Source organism: Merops nubicus, unplaced genomic scaffold (assembly GCF_000691845.1).
Source record: "Merops nubicus isolate BGI_N331 unplaced genomic scaffold, ASM69184v1 scaffold796, whole genome shotgun sequence".
Lineage (NCBI taxonomy): Eukaryota > Metazoa > Chordata > Aves > Coraciiformes > Meropidae > Merops > Merops nubicus.
In genome coordinates this window covers 17,161-22,880 of record NW_008615374.1, presented here as the reverse complement: position 1 = coordinate 22,880, position 5,720 = coordinate 17,161, and positions in this window count along the sequence as shown.

Below are 5,720 nucleotides of genomic sequence, written 5' to 3'. Positions count from 1 at the left end.
TCTTTATTGGAAATAACTTTTTGTAGTCTAAAAAGGCCTGGTACCTAGTACCTAATTTTGCTGTTGCTGAGTATATTTTTTCAATCTGTCTAGTCATGCAACACCAATGAACTGCATTTCATAAAAACAGTTATAGATTTAGAGCAGTGAGGGACATTCAGGTTGGATATTGGGGAAATATCTTTTGTGGAGATGTTTAGGCATAGGATTAGGTTTCCTAGGAAGGTCACAAAATCTTCATCACTAGGAACTTTCAGACTTTTGTTTGACAAATGTCTGCCAGCAGTTATTTGGTTGATCCTGCCTTATATACAAAAATAAGTAGTATGACCTTTAAAGTCCTTTCCAGCTCTATTTCTTATGATTGCCAAGAAAGGAACAGCATATGTGAATTAGGAAACAGGAGCACTCATGCCTCATCCCAGATGATCTTAACAGAACTGTATAACATGGAGTCAAACATTCATATTCCTGAAGCCTCAAGGTGCTCTGCAATAATTGTGTGTGCTTTAGAAACAGAGGCAGTATCACATTAAATGCCAAAGTTAAATGTATGTTTAGACATATAAAAGGACATGTAGCCTAGCAACAGGCTCATCATCTGACATGGTAATGCTTTTAGAGACACACAGATGTACTTCAATGAATATTATAAAGATAGAAAAAGTAAAAATAAAATGGAAGCTTTTCAGCTTACTCCTCAGCATCATCATCATCAACTTCAAGAATTTTCTGTAGGGTATGTTCTTCTTTTTGTGTCAGCCGGGGAGCTTGCTGAGTTCCAACAGCGTGCGCAGATGTGGTAGGATAAAGTCATTAATGAGGATACTGTGGAGTAACTGAAAAATGGCTTCTCATAAATGAGATCCTGAAGCTAAAGCCCACAAGGATTCTTTTAGTCTCTTAACTGAGTAGCTGTGTTTCCCCAAGTGGTCAGAATAAAGCATTTCTTTAATTATTTTTTTAAGGAAGGAAGGAAGGAAGGAAGGATGGAATCAAATCATAGAATCAAGTAAGTTGAAAAAGCAGCACCAGGGCAGGTAAAGGTATGCCAGGACAAAACTGATTACAAGAAAACGAATAAACTATATCACAGCTTCGTTTCTATTTCCACCTTCTTTCCTTCACAGCTTCTGTCATGTATGCATGTAAATGACAGAGTGGAAAATCTGTTTGACAACAATAAAACTATGTTATACCACATATTTAGTCTGGGTTGGGGTTATTTATAGGAAATTTTCCATGGGTTCAGTAGGAAAATGTGGGACCAACCATCAGCTCTTTACATGCCTTGGGGTTAGGATATTGATCTCAGAGTGTCTTTGTGACTTTTCATAATGGCCCATTGAGTAGAGGGGTATCAGTAGTTTGGTCAGTATAGGCAGCACAGACTTTCTGATGATAAACATCAGCTTCATAATGTATGTGCAAAGACTAGTGGAAATGAACTAAAACAGTCTCCCTTTTAACTCCTGCACCATTTCAAATATGATACATTTTATTTCTGAGGTCTATCTTCTTTCCATTATGTAGAACTGAAGAGTCATCTCTTACCACACCATAACTATATTTCATTAGAGTAGGAATTCTGCTTGTCATCACTAGCATATTTTTTTATTAGTTTATAGCTTTGTTTACAGGCAATTTAACCCACATATATCTCCTTTGCTGAAAAATTCCATGTGCAATCCTTGCAGAAATATTAGGTCTTTCTAGAAGGGATACAGGGTATAATGAGGTGATATTTTTACAAGACAGATGGTATACAGGGACTTAAATACAGTCTTTTCCATTGGAATTATCTGGTGAGATTCATTAGGGACTTGCAAACTGAAGCTAGTCTGTTCCTTGGGGGCTGACATTTTCTTGTATTTCAGAAGAGGGTGATATCTGCCCCATCACCCTGCATACAGTATAAGTACATCTCTGGTCACAATTTGTTTAGCAAAAACGTGGTGAGAGGCAAGTTTGGACAATGCACAAATGCAGGGGAGATAAAAGTTCCAAATACACCCTAAGAACAGTGTTTCATTTGAATTAATCTGTTCCTCTTTTTGCTCAGGATGGATAAAAAGATGTGACTTCATTCACAGGTACCCAAGGATTTGAACTGCATAACATACATAATTTTGTTTCCATGTTTGCTTCAACTCTTTATAAACTTTGGTGCCATTCTGACAACAACTGTCTCATAGTTGGGTCTTTTAGTCTCCACTAGATGGCAAATGCTGTTAAAAAGGTTTTAGTCATCTAGACCAGATGGTATAATTCATTTCTGTTATGAATGCTTTGAAATGTGGACAGTGTAAAGTAAAGGCATGACAAATATACAGAAGGTTGGCTGAAAGAAATAATATATAGCTAAATGGTTCCAGGAAAGTTGGGTATGCCATTTCTGTACTTTCTGCCAGCAAGGACCGCTGCAGTTTCATTGTCTAGTAAGGTTTTTTTTATGAGATGAATATACAAAAAGACGACTCATTTTAACAAATGGAGTTACAAATAAGAGCAAGATCCATCACGGACCAGGCCATGAGCTAGGTGGTTGGAAAAAGCCTGGACCCTGGAGCACCAGTAAGAGGTGCCTATGTACCCAGAAGACTGCAAAGGACAGGTGTCAAGACCTAGACAAGCCAACAAGCAAATACTCAAGAGAGAGGTAGACATAAAATTATTTTATTCTGTGATTTTTTCTCCAAACCCGAGTCTTCTTTGGAGATGGATCTCTCTTCTTTTTTTTTTTTTTTTCTTTTTCCCCTTTTGTTTTCCACCAAAGAACTGAAAAGAGCTAGTATTTAGTTTGTTACCTTTTCAAATGTGCCAAAGGCCGGCTTATCTGGTGGATCATTAGTGGTGTTTGGTTCTGAAATACTTCCCAGGAAGGGTGACACTTGGGTCCATATTTTTTCTCAGATTGTGAGGCTTGAAACTCGCAAATGACAAAGCATTGAGGAGTGACTCTGTGCACTATAGATTCCATTTATTCCTGCTGGAAGTTTTCGTGAATTTACAAAAATTCTTCTACAGTGTTCAACAATGTAAGTAGCAGGTCCACAAAGGTCCTTTTCTAAGTGACACCTGTGTGCGTGTGCTCATAGTATTTGAACAGGGAAATAGGACAGTAGAAATTTTGCTAGTTATGAGTATTGTTACCAACACTAGGTTTGTACAGGGAAAGAAATTCACGTCATTCTACTCAAAGGTACAAGAGTTTTCCACTGAAGGAAAGAAAAAAGTAATTACTCTGCAACTTCATGAGCAATTAACCTATTCATCTTGTTTTCTGACTCTACTTTAGGGCAAGTAGAATGAAATAGACCTCATGGGCTCTTTCAGCTTTACTCTGGGCAACACCTCACAATTGGACAATTTAAATAATTTAAAGTCAAAAGCTGCTTTATTAAATTTAATTTGTAGTTCAGATATCTGGGATTTTCTCCTGTTCATTGGACAGAACTTTAATAGGAGCGACATGACATTTGCGAAGGTCTCAGTTTAGTGAGGACTTACTGAAAAACTCCATCCAGAAAATACATTAAAATTCCTCTCTGCTTAAAAAATAGCTTCCATAGTTCTCTTATGGTTAGGCTTCAGGTTTTGTCTAGCTCCCTTTCAAAACCATAGTGAAAGGATTGTCTGTGACTTAATGCAAACAGAAGATTAGGACTACTCAATTTAGAGGCATTTTCCTTTTCAGCTGTAAGGAAATAGATGCTTCAGGGATCCTGGGAAAGTTTGGCTAAGAAAATAAGTAAACAGGCTTCCTGACCAGACAGCATCTAGCATTCACTTCTTCCTTGTATCCTCATGACTCAGACCTTTGGAGCCAGGCTCAATGTGGTTGCACAGCTGCTTGCACACCCCATAACCATGACCCAGAGGTATGATAAGACTGAAAGTCTTCCAGAATTTTCTTCATAAGTAATGAGGAGCCAAACGTCAGCTTTAGTGTCTGCCCAACTTCGCAAGCCTGAGGAGGGTGCTGACTCTACTCAGGCCTTATGGCCAACAACGAAAAAAAATATTGTGGTATACTGCTGAAGGGGGCTGCATTGGCCTTTTTTTTTGATACTGATTTACTTCATTGTAGAGATGTAGCAGTCATGATGCTGCCAGTTTAAAACATGATCAGAATCACAGGTTCTTCTAAAGCAATAAAGCATGATTTTAAGCCAGTGGATGAATATGCATTGGGAAGTGGAATTGTTTGGCTTTATTTTCATATTCAGTGCATGCTTGAGTCATTTTACCATGCTTTTTGTGGAATATAGGAGAACTAGAAGCTTACTTGAGATAATGTTTTAAATACAGCAGCCTGAGCTTTGATGTTATTTATTGCCAGATTTTTCCAGAAAGTTGCAAAGCCTGGAAATAACATTTTTGTAGAGGTGTTTCTCCATATGTATGCTGAAATCAGGAAAAAAAAAAGAATACCTAAAGGAAGTTACATTGTCACACTTTATGCATTGAAGTATGTAGTGTGTAACTGAAAATCCTGAGATGTGAGTTTCAAAGTGAACTATCCTAACATTCCTCCTCAGCTTCCTCACCTCCTTCTCAAAGGCTGCCATCATTAATCTGTTTTGAAAAGAAAACAGTATGCTCCTTGGAAGTACATGGACAAATTTAGGAATAAGATCTTTCCAGGAAAAATGCTTTTTTTTTTTTTGTGCAAGTGAAATCAACAGCCCTGACTATTCTCTGATGAGTGGTTTAATACCTGGAGCTCACATCTATACTTACTCTTTTTTTGTTTTTCTTGCCTTATCTATCAGAACAAAGATGAAAATGTCCTTTTTGTCTCCCAAAGAAAATTTGAGGGGAAACCCCAGCATCCATATATATGTTATTTCTCTTTTTTTTTTGAAGAGGCTTAAGGGAAGGGATTTTCTAAAGAAGCTTACTAGCCACAGTAGAAGCCCTACAGATACACTGCCAAATAAGAAAGACAAGCTAAGGCTAACAGCAGAAATAATCCATAACAAAGGAAGAAAGCCCAGCTGATATATATATATCTCTATATCTATGCTTAGATAGTGGAAAGAACTGAAACAGAAAAATGTGAGAGTGGGAAATATATTTCTTTCAAAGTACAATGGATCTTAGTTAAACAAGTATTACAGTTTATTTAACTAAGCAATTATTTTTGTTTTCTCTCTTTTGTTTGGCAAATCTAGCTCTCAGGATAGATATCCAAACGGGGGAAGCTGAACATTTGTGGCAAGTAGTAACAGCTGGTAAGCTCATCAACTGAGTCAATGTTTCTGGTAAAGATTGCCCTACATATCCGTTAGATATCTATAAATACATATAACAGGAAAACAAGTTTCACTGGCTGGAAGAGGTAGCAAGTAAAAATTAGAAATGGTATTTCTAATCTTTTAGTTCCAACTAAGAAAAATATCTAAAGTAGCTTTAAAATAGTAGTCTGCAGCTGGGAAGGGATTCTTGTCCCATTAAAACTGGTTGAAGAAATCAAGAGGGTTTTGCTTGTGCTCCTGGGAGCTTCAAGAAGCATGATACTGCTGTGTTACAGATTAAACGGGTGAATTACGTGTGTTGGGTTTTTAAATCCAGGTCTCTCTGCTGGCTTGTCTAGATAGTCTCCCTTTCTAGAATACAGTAGCCTGTGAGAAATGACTTAATGACCCTCTCGTGAATATTAACCATCAGCAGTATTAAAGAAGGAGACAGGTGAAATAGTTCTGTTACATGTGTGT